The sequence below is a fragment of the Pongo pygmaeus genome, chromosome X (assembly GCF_028885625.2).
Source record: "Pongo pygmaeus isolate AG05252 chromosome X, NHGRI_mPonPyg2-v2.0_pri, whole genome shotgun sequence".
Classification (NCBI taxonomy): domain Eukaryota; kingdom Metazoa; phylum Chordata; class Mammalia; order Primates; family Hominidae; genus Pongo; species Pongo pygmaeus.
The window spans coordinates 107,572,211-107,588,294 of NC_072396.2; the positions used below are offsets into that span (position 1 = coordinate 107,572,211).

General features: G+C 37.7%; 1 protein-coding gene across 1 annotated transcript in view; it reads right to left on the reverse strand.

Annotated features, from left to right (window-relative positions):
• RAB40A (RAB40A, member RAS oncogene family) overlaps positions 1 to 16,084 on the reverse strand; it is a 37,253-nt gene that overhangs the window by 4,832 nt on the left and 16,337 nt on the right. The window contains exon 8 of the mRNA XM_054472861.2: positions 13,705 to 13,856. The gene's annotated coding sequence lies outside the window, so the exon portion shown is untranslated. The remainder of the gene's footprint in view (positions 1 to 13,704; positions 13,857 to 16,084) is intronic.

A 16,084-nucleotide genomic window follows, 5' to 3' on the forward strand; every position in this document is an offset into this window, starting at 1 on the left:
ACAAGGGGCTCAGGGAAAGGGAGAGGGATGTTGGAGGTGAACTACAAAGATATCAGCCAGAGTTTTCTGGAATTATTCACCTAACGATAGCAGTCTCCGTGTATCAGTCATGTTCTGGCATATATGAAACTGAGATTGGCTCCAGCCCCTGTCTGAATTAAAGATAAAGCTGCATCTGTGAGTGTGTATTTGGAGTGATGCAGCTAGACCTAGACACACACACACACACAAATACCCTGTCAAATTATTTTATTTCCTGTTTTCACCATAAAATAGAATATAATGAATGCTTTTTCAAATTAATAAACATGTGCACAGTACTTTTGACAATCTGTTCAAAAGTATTTTGTCACAGCCATAAAAAAGAACAATATCATGTCCCTTGCAGCAACATAGATGCATCTGGAGGCCATTATCCTAAGTGAATTAACACAGGAACAAAAAACCAAATACCACATGTTTTCACTTATAAGTGGAAACTAAACACTGGGGACTCAAGGACGTAAAGATAGCAACAACAAACCCTGGGGCCTACTGGAGGAGGGGGGAGAGGTGGGGCAAGGGTTGAAAAACTATTGGGTACTATGCTCACTACCTGGGTGATGGGATCATTCATACCCCAAACCTTAGCATCACACAATATACCCATGTAACAAACCTGCACATGTACCCCCTGGATCTAAAATAAAAGCTGAAATTTAAAACAGAAGAACATTCTGCCTCCTATAATGAAGAAACATCTCAGCTAACTTATTTTTTGGAAGAGAGCAACATTTTTTCAAAGTTTGGGTACATCATTTTTAAAAATTCACTATGCCCCTTTCTTTCAGGTCCATTTCATTGACTACAGAAAGGCATCAGAATATATATATATATATAATTTTTTTTTTTTTTTTTTGGACAGAGTCTTGCTCTGACGCCCAGGCTGGAGTGCAGTGGTACAATCTCAGCTCACTGCAACCTCTGCCTTCCAGGTTCAAGTGATTCTCGTGCCTCAGCGTACTGAGTACCTGGGATTATAGGCATGCGCCACCATACCCGACTAATTATTATATTTTTAGTAGAGATGGGGTTTCACCATGTTGGCCAGGCTGGTCTTGAACTCCTGGCCTCATGAGATCCACCCGCCTCAGCCTCCCAAAGTGCTGGGATTCCACGCGTGAGCCACCACACCCAGCCAGGCATTAACTTTATTGCCTTGAATATTTTAATTAATGTTTTATATTTAATCTTAAAGAAGGGGAAATTTTATATCATTGAAGAGACACGCTTACAAGAACTTTTACTAATAAAAGCAGAATTTATTAGTAAAAAAGGGAAAGAAATAGAACATTATCTTCACTTCAGGAGCCTCCTTTATGCCCTTACAAGTCATTATACCCCCAAAAGTAAACTACATTAACTTCTAACACTAGAGATTTGCCTGTTTACGAACTTTTCATATTTTATTTACCTGAAATTATACTTTTTTGTTTCTGCTTTGTTTTGCTTAATATTATCCTTGTGAGATATATCCATGATTTTGCATATGGCAACATTAAAATGAGCATTCTAATTGTGGTAGAGTATTTCATTTTATGAATACTGCAAGTTATCTGTTGCATGATATTTGGGTTATGCCCACAGTTTGACTAATGTTATAGTACTACTACATACAGTTTTGTGCCTGTCTTTAGTGGGTATATGTACACGATTCTGTTGAGTATATCAAAGATTGGAATTGCTGGCTCATAGGTATGCATATAGTTAGCTTTAGCAGATATTGCCAAATGATTTCCCAAAGTGTTTTCACCAATTTACTTTCAGTAACAGTATATAATGGTTCTATTTGCCCCTTACTCTTTTTTTTTTTTTCAGTCCATGGGGTTACTGTAGTATCTCATGACAATTTTAATTTGCATTGTCCTAAAAACTAAAAATGTTAAGCGCCTTTTTATATGTGCAGTTGTTGTATGGGATTCTTATATTGTAAAGTGCCTGTTTGCTTATTTTGCTCATTTTCTACTTTTCTCCTTGTTTCCAAAAAATTGAATCACTGTATATATAAAATCTTTCACTCTGTATTTCAATATTTTCTTTCTTAAGAGTAAGTTTTGAAAGACAGAGTCTTTAATTATAATGTAGCTCAATTTATTATTATTTTTTCCTTTGGGATTAACAGTATTTTGTCTAGTGATTAAGAAATATTTGCCACCCCACCTACATAAAAATATTTTCCTACATTGTTATAGGTTATTCTTTTACTTTTGCATTTACACTGACAATCTACCTGAAATCAATTCTTGTGCATATCTAATTCAGGTAGCATACTTAAAATATCATCCTTCTCCCTTCACTGCGCTGTCACCTGTGTCATAAGTGAAAATGACCACATATGGATTGGGTCTATTTCTTGACTCTATTAATAAAGTCCATTGGCCTGTTTTTTCTATCCTTACACCAATTCTACATTCTCTTAATTAAAATAGCTTGTTTTTTTAGATCTCAATTAAAAAAAATTTTTTTTAAATAGCTTCAGGAGTACAAGTGGTTTTAGTTATAAGGATCAATTTTATAGTGGTGAAGTCTGGACTTTCAGTGTACCCTTCACCCAAATAGTTTACATTGTACCCAGTAGGTGATTTTTCATCCCTTACTGCCTTCCCTCCCTTACTCCCACCTCCCCCTTCTGAGTTTCCAGTGTTCATTATTAATTATAATAGCTTTATATTTTAATCTTAGTTTGTAATATAATGTTTAAACTTTGTCCTTTTTTACAAAGGTTTTAAAAAACTGACATGCTTTTTAAAAAATATATATTTTAAGTCTTTGGGGAATAAAATTTAAATCCAAACAGATCTATTTAAAACATAATCGAACACATTTTATGACAAATGAATAGATCATTGCCAATTCTTTACTTGCCAGTTAAATTTTTAAAAACCCTAAACTCCTTACTTAAAGTATCTTGTGTGTTCAAATATTCACTAAAATACTTTTATTCTCAAATGTGAAACTTCAAAAACTATACAAGAGTATATTCACAAATCAGATTTAAACTGCACCTCTCAGTGGCCCAACTCCCACCCCTTGACCCCAAGGGGTCTGTTGTCCCTAGAGTAGTGCACACTCTCCAGATGTGCCCCTGTAGGTGAGGTGCACATCAACACATTCACCTTCACACACAGTCTTCTCCAAAAGTACAATCATAGTCCTCATTTTTTGCATCTTGTCATTATAAATTCTCAGGATTTAAAAATATTTGCATCTTGTTAGTTCTTGTGGTTTTTGTATTTTTTTTAATTTTATTTCTTCTAAAAAAAATGGGATACATGTGCAGAACGTGCAGGTTTGTTATATAGGTATACATGTGCCACGGTGGTTTCCTTGCACCTATTGATCCATCCTCTAAGTTCCCTCCCCTCACCCCCCACCCCCCAACAAGCCCCAGTGTGTGATATTCCTCTCTCTGTCCATGTGTTCTCAGTGTTCAGTTCCCACTTATGAGTGAGAACATGTGGTGTTTGGTTTTCTGTTCCTGTGTTAGTTTGCTGAGGATGATGGCTTCCAGCTTCATCCATGTCCCTGCAAAGGACATAATCTTATTCCTTTTCATGGCTGCAGGTTTTTGTATTTTTTAATGTTTATTGTTCATGTATATACTTATTTAAATTTTCTGTTGAAATCGTTGCCAATTGTTTTGTTACCAAGTATGTTTCACAAATCATGGCTACTAACCCAGTATCTGAGATGTAGTTTACAAATGTTTTCTCCCTTGTTTTAATACAGCCTTTAGTGGTTTTTTTTTCCTTTGAAAAGTGTTTTAAATTTTATTAATGGGACCTAAACATTATACAGGTCATATTTAAAAGGAAAAAACATTAAAAAAACACCTGCGGAGCAGATACTGCCAGCGTTGAAGGAGATTAGAGCACTCAGTTATGGAGGCATCAAGACAAAATGAAAATAACAACCGAAAAAAAAAAAAAACCTTAAGTAATTCCAAAGTTAGCTGCTGATCAGGAGATTAAAAAGTTTTCTCTCTAAATTACATAAACTCTCCTTAAACTTAGTTTCCTGATTTGAATAATTATCAGAATGATGGGTTAGATGGTTGTTAGGGTAAAAGCAGATGAAATATAGAGTGCATTTGCTTACAGTGGTTCAGTGCATGTTACTTTCCTTCTCTCCAGCTCACCTGTCCCAAGGCCAACACCTGAGCTTCTGCCTGAGCCCACTCACCACAAATCAAATTTAAACTGCACCTCTCACTGGCCCAACTCCCACCCCTTGACCCCAAGGAGTCTGTTGTCCCTAGAATAGTGCACACTCAGGTCTGCAGGTTTTTGCATTTTTTAATGTTTATTGTTCATGTATATACTTATTTGAATTTTCTGTTGAAATCATTGCCAATTGCTTTGTTACCAAGTGTGTTTCACAAATCAGGGATACTAACCCAATATCTGAGATGTAGTTTACAAATGTTTTCTCCCTTGTTTTAATACAGTCCTTAGTGGGGTTTTTACACACTAGGTCTACACCCAGGTCTCTTGGCACAAAGCGCAGGATTTCACCTCCTCTGTCTTCCTCATCACCCAGAGGGGTTGCAGAGTAAGGACCTGTGGGGCCACAATAGCAGGGGAGTGGAATCTGACCATTTCTCAAGCCCTGGAAGCACATCTTCTAAAAGGGAGGTGCTCAGGGTCTCCCAGGGAGGGTGAAGGATGGAACCTCATTCCAATCCTGCCACTTACCTGGGGAGGTGACTTAGGCTCTGAAAGCCTGAGGTTGGTCAATCTGTTAAATGGGACTGACCATACCATTCTTACAGAGCTGTATGAGGGGTTAATGAGAAAACTTTCCCAGAGAATATGACATGAAGTGGGACTTCAATGGTCCTTTAAATGTTGGAACACAGCAGTAGGGGCTGGCTGAGCCTCAGGGCTTAGGTAGTCATTATGAAAAATCATTTCTCATTGTTTCTCCAGACGAGAACACAGACATCCAGATAAAAGAAGCAAATCTCTCTCATATGCCTTCAGTTCAAAGTTTTAGAAACAGAATGTTCTCTACATTCTTTAGTGTTTCATAATTCATAAATACTGTTCAATATCATGCCTGTAAGCAGACCCAAATCCACTTCCCCATGGTGGTAAGACAGGCGTGTTTGTGAACTCACCTGGTGAGCTCCATGACAGATTGCATCAGGGACACAAGGGGCAGTGATTGTCTAATGAGTGCTCCAGCACTGCTTTGTGTGTGTGTGTGTGTGTGTGTGTGTGTGTGTGTGTGTAGATATATAGATATAGATATGAATATTCTGGACATATCCTGCAGTCACCTGTGCAGGGTCCTCAGATCATGCATAATTCAGCCACATCACATCAAAATTTCAGCAACTTGCTGCCTTCCTGAGAGACAAAAATCCAGGAATTACTGGCATTTCTGTAACACACAATTGTCCATTCTGTTATTAGGTAATAACTAAATATGTGTTGAGCTCGAAAAACATAGTTCATTGGAGGCATCTCATTAACTCTAAAGTGGAAATAAGAGAGCAAGAAGGGAAATGAATATATGGGCAACTTCACAGGTTAAATCTGAGATGAGATGGCTTCTTCACATCAACTTTTAAACGTGCTCAAATTTCAAGGAATTGAAATTTTTAAAAAATCTCTTTGGATCCCTCATCACCCAATCAGCCACAGGATCTCTCTCTCTCTCTCTCTCTCTCTCTCTCTCTCTCTCTCTCTCTCACTGTCTCTCTGTCTCTTCTTTCCCCTCCCCTCTCCCCTAACCCCTCCATTCTTTCTCCTCTCCCCTTTCCTTCCCTCCCCTCTCCTCCCCTCTCCCTCTCCCTGTCCATCCCCCTCTTCCTCCCCCTCCCTCCTTCCCTTCCTCTCTCTTTTCCCCTTCAAAGGCAAGAACCAAAAAGAGGTTTCTGCATTTTCTGTTAACAATCTTCACTTCCCACTGACTCCTTATCCCACCGCACTATGGTTTCTGTCCCCAGAATTGTGATGAAGATGCTCTCCAAGGTCACATTCCACTTGTTTTTCATTATGACCAGTTTTTTTCATCATGAGCAGTTTTTTTGTATAAATGTATTAACATACGAAATATTCCTTTTTTTTTTTTTTTTTAAGACGGAGTCTTGCTCTATCACCCAGGCTGGAGTGTAGTGGCGCAATCTCTGCTCACTGCAACTTCCACCTCCCGGGTTCAAGCGATTCTCCTGCCTCAGCCTCCTGAGTAGCTAGGATTACAGGCATGTGCCACCATGCCTGGCTAATTTTTGTATTTTTAGTAGAGACAGGGTTTCACCATGTTGGTCAGGTTGGTCTCAAACTCCTAACCTTGTGATCTGCCCGCCTCAACCTCCCAAAATGCTGGGATTATAGGCGTGAGCCACCGTGCCCGGCCGAAATGTTCCTTTTAATGAACTCCTAAAATATCCTTGCTTGTCCAGTTGCATCTTTCACCTAACAACAGAGATTTCACAATTTCTCAGACTCTGGAGCATGATGTACTGGCCATAAATCCAATTGCCCCACTCCCTAACTGTGTGGTCTCAGGCAAAGTCCTTATTCTCTCTGTCCCTCAGTTTTTCATCTATGAAATGGAGATTAGCCACAGTATCTACTTTGTGAGGGAACTACGAGCACCAAATGACTCAATACCTAAAAATCACTCGGATCATAACATATTTTAGCCATTTTTATTTCTTTTTCTCTATCTTTATGGGCCATTAGTATCTCTACTATCCCTATGGTGCAGCCTGATATTTACTCACAACCTTTCATGTATGTTGTTTGTTAGACAAGCAGGTTACAAAAGTAAATAGGACGAAAGTAAGTAGAATGAAACTTTGTCTTTCACAAATAAATATATAAATGCATGCAGTTCTGCTTAAATATATAAATACCTGAATAAGGAACTTCTAAAAGAGTTTATACAGATAAACTCATTACCAGGGCTTGTCTTTGAGTGTTCTGTTGGGGAGTGATGTTATTTATTTCCTCTCCTATGCTATCTATTTTTAACTATAATAAATAGCTACTGCTTTTGCAATTATACAAAATAATAAAATGGTGGTGAAACTTAAGCATTCTCAGCCCTAAGCTCAGGAAAGACACTGATATTTAGAATGACGAATGTTCCTGAGACTCAGAAAGGGAGAGAAGATTTTGTGGGAACCTCATCTACATTATAACAGGGCATATTTTCCCCAAATTCCCACTCACACTGATAATTATCAATTTTAATTTTTGCCTAGTTAACTGGGAAAATCAAGGTATTATCATTTGGTTGCATTTTGTTTCCCCAAAAGATACATTGATTTACTAACCCCAGATACCTGTGAATGTGACCTTATTTTAAAAATAGAGTCTTCGACATGCACACGTATGTTTATTGTGGCACTATTCACAATAGCAAAGACTTGGAACCAACCCAAATGCCCATCAATGATAGTCTGGATAAAGAAAATGTGGCGCATATACACCATGGAATACTATGCAGCCATAAAAAAAAGGATGAGTTTGGCCAGGCACGGTGGCTCATGCCTGTAATACCAGCACTTTGGGAGGCCGAGGCGAGCAGATCATGAGGTCAGGAGATTGAGACCATCTTGGCTAACACAGTGAAACACCGTCTCTACTAAAAAAAATACAAAAAAATTAGCTGGGCATGGTGGTGGGCGCGTGTAGTCCCAGCTACTTGGGAGGCTGAGGCAGGAGAATGGCGTGAACCCAGGAGGCGGAGCTTGCAGTGAGCCGAGATCGCGCCACTGCACTCCAGCCTGGGTGACAGAGCAACTCCGTCTCAAAAAAAAAAAAAAAAAAGGATGAGTTCATGTCCTTTGCAGGGACATGGATGAAGCTGGAAACCATCATTCTCAGCAAACTAACACAAGAACAGAAAACCAAACACTGCATGTTCTCATTCATAAGTGGGAGTTGAACAATGAGAACACATGGACACAGGGACGGGAACATCACACACTGGGTCCTGTTGGGGGGTGGGGGCTAGGGGAGGGATAGCATTAGGAGAAATACCTAATGTAGACGATGGGTTGATGGGTACAGCAAACCACCATGGCACATGTATATGTAACAAATCTGCACGTTCTGTACACGTACCCCAGAACTTAAAGTATAATAAAAAGAAAATAGAGTCTTTGCAGATGTAATCAAGTTAAGATGAGACTATTAGGGTGAGCTCTAATCCAATATGACTTGTGGTCATATAAGATAATGAAAATGCCACTAAAGACAGAGACACACACGGAGAGCAACATGTGGTGACAGAGGAAGAGACTGGAGTGATGTCCCTGCAAGCAAGCAACATCATGGATCTATGGCCATCACCAGATATTCGGAACAGGAAAGGAAACATTCTTCCCATAGACTCAAAAGGAGCAAGGCCCAATCGACACCTGGATTTCAGACTGATATTCCTTGAGTTCGATGTTTTGTAGACAGAAGGTTATTGACATTCTTGGGTGTTTCAAAAGTGTTGCATCCAGAACTGTGAGAGACTAAATTTCTGTTGTTTTAAGCCACAAGTTTGTGGTACTATGTACAGCAACCATAGGAAACTAATACAAAGCCTTAGTTTTGGTTAGCTATTTTTTTTTGTTTCTGTGCCCTGATCAACAGTAAGGCTGGAGATCTAATGAGCAGGAGTAGCACATGCTGGTTAGATAAATTTACTCAGGAGCCACACAGCCTGTGTTCAAATCTCAGCCTCACAACTTGCTAGCCTTGCCCTTGTTGTACCCCAGTTCTCCTATGTTTAAAGTTGGAAACAACCGCTCCTCTTTATAGATGGTGGTGAGGATTAAATGAACTATAGATTTAGAATTACAGCAGTATCAGGAACTGAGAAAAATCACAATAAATATTAACCATTTCTATCATTATTTCATACCCGGATTATTTCACACCCGGACTAGTACTGTTTCTACTGCCATTTTTTATTATAATGTGAATTTTAATTTGTTAGCTTGGGTTGACCTTCACAATATGTATTTGTCATAAAAAAGCAGTTTACAAAGCTAAAAGTAGGATACTATTTTATTTCTATTCTTAAATATATAGTTACATTTGCATAATATAACTTCTGAAAAAAATTCAAATCTTGACAGTGCTTATCCATGCATAATAAAATTTTAAGGTTTTTAAAAAATATTTTATTCCTTTCAGGCATTTTCCATTTTTATCTACAAGAAAAGTGTCTTGGTTTTGGAAGTGAAAAAAACAATAAAAACAAAATACCCCTGCCCTTTTCATAGGAAAGTTGCTTAACGTTAGGAATGATAACATGTGTAAGCTAAGACAATTAGGTACTAGGGTGGTCCTAGAATTAAAGTATGAATCTATCTACATGACATCCCCAGGTAGGCAGGTTTAGGGAAATTACAGACACCTGGGGGAAGGGCAAGCACGTCTCTCAGATGAACCTCACATTCAATAGCCAGATGACATTTCTATTTTTCAAGATTTTAGTGAAGGTCATGAGATAAAAGTGGTTTCACAACATGCTTCTTTCTGCACTAGCACAAATAAAGTCCTTTGAATTGACAGCAGGCTCCTCTGTTTACCCACCTAGTTGGCCAAGCAGTGACTGTCACATGGGAGGGAAAGGGGAGGGACTGCATGAAACCACTAGGGCTCAGCACCACAGCTTCCAGAGGAGAGAATCCTAACACAGCGGGATTCAGGGTAAAAGTAGAGTTACAGTCTCACTCGGCCCAGGGCCCCAGGAGTAATCAACACATGTATGAAGTACCTTGCTTATACAATTAAAAATATTAAACCGAAAGGAAAATATACACATGCCAATCACATGTAATAACAAATCATATCAAGTTCTAAATGGGATGCATAGCTAAACTAACCGAGGGATTTGGATAGTAGATTGGACACATAAAAACCAACTCCTGGCAATCACTGACTTTTTTTCACCAAGACTGCCCAGATTAGTTCCAGATTTACAGACATAGATGTGTAATAGCGTGAATAAAAGTTGGGAAATTATGCCTGGACAATGGGAAGATATTTCACATTCAAGATACACTGCAAATCCCAGCTACTTGGGAGGCTGAAGTGAGAGGAACACTTGAGCCCAGGAGTTCTAGGCTGTAGTGTGCTGTGATTGTGCCTGTTAATAGCCATTGCACTCCAGCCTGAGCAACATAAGGAGGCTAAAGAGCTCCCGTCTCAAGAAAAACACACACACACACACACACACACAAAGATACATTGCAACATTGTTTTGGGCTGGCTGTCACCTGGGAAACTCTTAAGACTTTGAACACATCACATTTTTTTTAAATGACTGAAAAATGATATGTACCAATTCTGTTAGTGCTCTCTATAGCACGTAAACTGGAAAAGTGGTGTGTCTGGTTTAGTAGCTCTGAAAGACAGTACACATGTAAAGAGGCATATATGGCAGGTCACAGTGTTGAGATATGAATGGGTATTTGTTCTTCTCGTGTTTCTTCCTTTCTCCTTTCCGTCAGATAGCCAGACAACTACAGATAAAACATGCAACAAAATAACACCATATTTCATGCAGAAATATATACATATGTAACAAAGGCTAAATAATGAAAAGTCTAAATGCTTGTTAATGATTACTCCTTTGTAAGAAGGAGGCTAATGCAAGCTGAAGAAACTTTGAATTTCTTTTTTTTTTTTTTTTTTTTAAGACAGGGTCTTACTCTGTCACCGAGGCTGGAGTGCAGTGGTACAATTATGGCTCAGCACAGCCTTGACCTCCCTGGCTCAGGTGATCCTCCCACCTCAGCCTCCCAAGTAACTAGGACTACAGTCCTGTACCACTATGCTCAACTAATTTTTGTATTTTTTTGTAGAGATGGGGTTTCACCATGTTGCCCAGGCTGGTCTCAAACTCCTGGTCTCAAGTGATCCACCCATCTCAACCTCCCAGAGTACAAGGGTTACAGGTGTGAGCCACTGCACACAGCCCAGACTTTAAGTGAATTTCAATTGTACATATAATGGTTTATTTCTTAATATGAGTATATACAGTATATTCTTTTTGAAGTTTCTTTATTTCTAAAATATGTCAGAACAATGAATGTTTCTATGACTAGTTCTGATTATAAAAATGATTTGTATCAATTTAGAAGTTGTGAAAAATATAGTTATGTCCAGAAATAAATATATAATTAATCAAGTAATCCTACTACTCATTAACTTAAAAAAAGAGTATTATGTTTGTATATTACCCCCATTATACTCTGTATGTATGCATCATAATGTACATTCATTGCATGTGAGTCTAATATATTGAGACATTCAAGATTTGCCAGACAGCATGAAATGAGTTATTAAATGATTCCAAGTTCAAACTAAACTCTGACTCTCAAGTCACCATCCCTAACCATTGGGATATACAATCTTTTTCTGAATAAGGGCTGTGTCCAGCTCAGGGAAAGTGTCTTCTAGACAAGGACAGGTCTGGCATTCAGTCCCCAGGTCTCCTGTTCAGTCTGTTGTACAGAATACTCATCTTTATGCCCTTTTATTCTGTACTGCCTCCTTTCTGGGGTTGAAACAAAGGTTCCTATTCCAGTGTCAAAATGGAAGGTAAAAAGGAATAGAAGAACACATCAAATAAAAAGTAACAAAGTGATTATTTGATCCCAAACTTCCACCATTCTCAGGTATCTCATCCACAAAGAAATGTCACCAAAGGTTCTATAACATATGAGTATGTATGTTTCCTTTCCCAATGTTTCAAATTTAAATGATCTCTGTGGGATGTTCATGTTTAAGTCTTTTGAGGAAGGGAAAACAGAGGGGAGACCAAATATATATTTATTGAAGTATTATGTATCAGATGGTTTCTTTAGTTTTGCTCATTTCTCCTTATAACACTGCTGTGAGGTAAATAGCAATATGCTAATTTTATTGATGAGCAAGGTAAGGTTCACTAAGTGTAACTCACTACCATAGCATCATACAATAGAAAAGAGTGAGTACTCTTCCCTCATCCCAACTTCATCACATTGCATAGCACAGAGAAGGCACCTAACCTCCTACATAATATAGATTAGTGTGTGTGGTTCCCTTACATTCCCAAATACTCACTAAAATATAGTGATGCTATTCAGATTATGAAACAACATCCCTGTTAAAGATCAGAAGAGTTGAGATGGGAAGGAAGCAAACACTGGCACTGTGGATGACACACCAAATACCATGCCAGCATCTTGACAAAGATCTCCCCTTGAACATGTCATAATGCTCTCTTGAGTGTAAGGATCAGGTGTATGTGTGTTTGTGGTGAAACATGCAAAACAATACTATGTTTTGTTTAGGGAAGCTCTCGTATGGAATAAAAGGATAAAGCAACATATGGGAATTATAATCATTGCTTTCTGGGTGCTGATTATGTATAGCAGAGAAGGAAGGAGATACAATTAGGGAGGAGTAAAGGTTTTCCTAAGCTGGACTAATTTCATAGTTCTCTCTGTTTTTTATCTGAAACATTTCACAAGTAGCAGAAGTTTTAGGGGATATCGTTTTTATCTTAAATACAGACATTCCCTGACTGTTGATGTTTTGACTTATAATTTTTCAATTTTATGATAGTGTGAAAGTGGTACACATTCAGTAGAAACTGTACTTCAAGTTTTAAATTTTGATCTTTTCCTGGGCTAGCAAAATGCAGTATTATACTCTTGTGATGCTGGTTAGGGAGCAGCAGTGAGCCACAGCTCCCAGTCAGCCATGCAATCACGAGGATAAACAATTGAGACCTTATAGTGTACAGTGTTGCCAGCATTCTTTTGATATTGTTTTGTGTTTTCACATCTCATTTTGTCTACAAATGCCCATTTTTGACCTACAATTATTTTCAACTTACAATGAGTTTATCAGGATGTAACTCCCTTAGTAAGTCAAGCATGGGGTATGGAGTATGTACAATCCGTACTCTCACCTTAGCAAATGTTTAATATTGAGCCAAATGCAGAGGTTAAAAATATCGATAGCCAGCAATCCCATCATAATTAAAATTAACATGGTACTAGATCTTTCTAAGAATTTTTTTATACATGGATATATGCACATGTACTGTACATGCATTACAAATGCAATTCATAAAGCTGTTATAATTATATGTACAGTATAGCATCCTGGGTTTTTTGTTATTTTCAGTTTTGCTTTTGTCTTAAGTACTAACATGTGGATGAAACATTCTAAGTACATGACAAGGTATAAGATATAATCTAACTTTGCTTTTTAATGAACTCTTTACAGCTGGCCCAGACCCAATTCCTTAACAATGCATTTGATTAGAAATGCCATACTTGTAGCATCTTAAATGACGTTATATGCCAGGGTCTACTCAAGAGCTTTCTTTAGACTTCTTTAACCTGCATGTCAACCACTCTGTCCAAAACTTATGAAATTATACGCTCAAAGAACACTTTAATACCTGGCAAAGTAATCCCCACTTTTATCATTCAGTCTTTGTATGCAAGATAGGAATAATAATAAAAGGCATAAATAGTTACAGGGCACACAGTAGATAAATTGGTTGATATAGATCATGCAACCAGCAAGGAATGGTTACCAGGGTCAAATCCAAGTCCTTCTCACCCAAAAGCCCCCTCCCCTAACCACTGTTTCTATACTGAGTGTCCTTCTGTGTTAGACCAGAGGCCAACAGAGGCAAGAGACTCACCCCAAAAACCACAGTCAGTTGATGGGTCAAGTAACTATGGTACAAATCTGATGACTCCTGTCTTCTGTCTAGCTGACTCATTATTATTCTTTGCTCTTCTGTACTATTTCTTCCTCCCATGGTTCAATAAGAACTCCTTCACCCACGTCACACTAGAAAGAAAATAAGAGCAGAAAGTACATGGAATCAAAGGAATGATAAGATAAAACCAACATTCACTTATTGCTACTATATTTCTAAATGCTCTCTGTTTCAAATCTTCTATTTCATAGGGCACAATTATTTTATCTTGGAACCAACAATCTTCGGAGCATGTATCCCAAAGATACAATTCAAAAAGACAAAAAGGCAGAAGCACAAGGTCATTCTTGGCAGAACAAATTGTAACAGCAGAAGACTGGAAATCAGACAGATGTCCACCAATAAAGGACTGATTGAATAATCTAAGGTGCATCTACATCCTAGATTTCGATGCCGGTATAACAAGCAAGGAAGATTCCCTCTCTCTGCTGCTATGTAGTGACTTCCAGGATATACCATTAAGTGAATAAAGTAAAGTGCAGGAAAATGTGTAGAGCTGCTTTTGTCCCATACCATACCCACTGGCCACTCATAGCTATTTAAGTTAATTAAATTTAAATGGAATTTTAAATTCACTTCCTCAGTCACACTCACCACATTTTAGGTGTTTAATAGTCACAGGTAGCTAGTGGCTACTATGCTGGACAGTTTAGACATAGAATATTTTCACCTTTGTAGAAATTCTATTGGACTCCACTGGTATAGAATATGTCACCTTATATATATGGAATAGGAGAAAACAAATAGAAACATTCTATTTGCTTATATTTTTAAAATTGGAAAGTTTTAATGAAAATTGATTTAAAAAATCATTACCTATAAAGAGAAGGAAAAACAGCCCAGGACAGAAGCCAATAATGTCTTTTCTCTTAAAAATATAATATATATATACTGGCTCCATGCACTGGAAAGGTGAAGAAACATGATAGACCCAGTAGCAATGAGCAACTCTAGTGCCCATATTGAATCCACTTAAAACACATCACACTGAAAGGAACTAGGTTATCTTAGAGAAATGGCTGAGTCTAGGTCTGTGTAGCCATTCTACTAGATGAATCTGGACCAAACTATCATGCCAGAGAGTGTGTCAAAAAGACTCAGAAGCCAAGCTTAAGGGGCTCTTGCTGGACAAAGATGAAGCAACTTGAACATTAAATAAAATAATGACTACTATGGATTAAAACATATTATAATATAAAAACTTCTACAGCTCATGGTGACACTCTAAAAGAAAAATAAAATAAAACAAACAATATCAACTCATTGCTTGCCTTTGGAGAACCCTAGGGAAACAACTCATTGTTTTGAAAAGTAGAAATATTGCAAAAGAATTAGGCACTCATACAACCCTTTCTATACATACTACCCCTCAGTGTAACCTAATGGTTTATGAAAGGAAGTTTACTTAATAGAATAATTCCAGCTAATAAAGCAGAGAAAATTATAGAATTAGAATATCATCCTTTTATGACCTTTAATGAATATAGAACTAAGCAACAATCCTTAGAGGCTGCAGAAAAATCGATGAAAAAGGGATGGGAAATTTTATAATGGATGGATCAGCTAAACAATACTTGAACATAGTAATTAATCTTAACACCACAAGAGGAGAGACAATTAGATACAATGAGCCCCCTGTGTAACACTATAGGAATAAACAATACCACATATGAAGTACTTCTGACCAAAACAAATCTAAATTGAATCAAGCCTCTGAATCTAACACCATTTTGTTAAATTTTTTTATTATACTTTTAAGTTCTGGGATACATGTGGACAATGTACAGGTTTGTTACATAGGTATACACGTGCCATGGTGGTTTGCTGCACCCATCAACCCGTCATCTACATTAGGTATTTCTCCTAATGGTAATATAAAAAGAAAAAGAAATACTTGGAATTCGATTTGGAAAACCTTTCTCCTGTAGCCAGTCCACCTCCATGTGCTTGATACAGTTGACACTTCTTACCCTACAGAAGATTATTCAGCCTATCAGCCAATCTAGAAAATAAAATCATCAGGATCCATGTTTGGTGGTATAGGAACTATTAAGTTTATATTGGAACATTTTGCAAAACATGTTAAAATTAAGTTAAAATGAATGTGGCTCGAAATTAGGATTGTAAGATTTTGGATTTCAACTCAGTTTCCACAGAGAAGAGAAGTTTGGTTGACCTAAATTTTAAATATGTTAGGAATAAGCCCCTGCTGCACATCATTATATTCAAAGTTCTCTATAGCTTCATTTGTGAAAACAAATGGATGAATGGGTATATATTTTTAAAACATGTCTTTGAG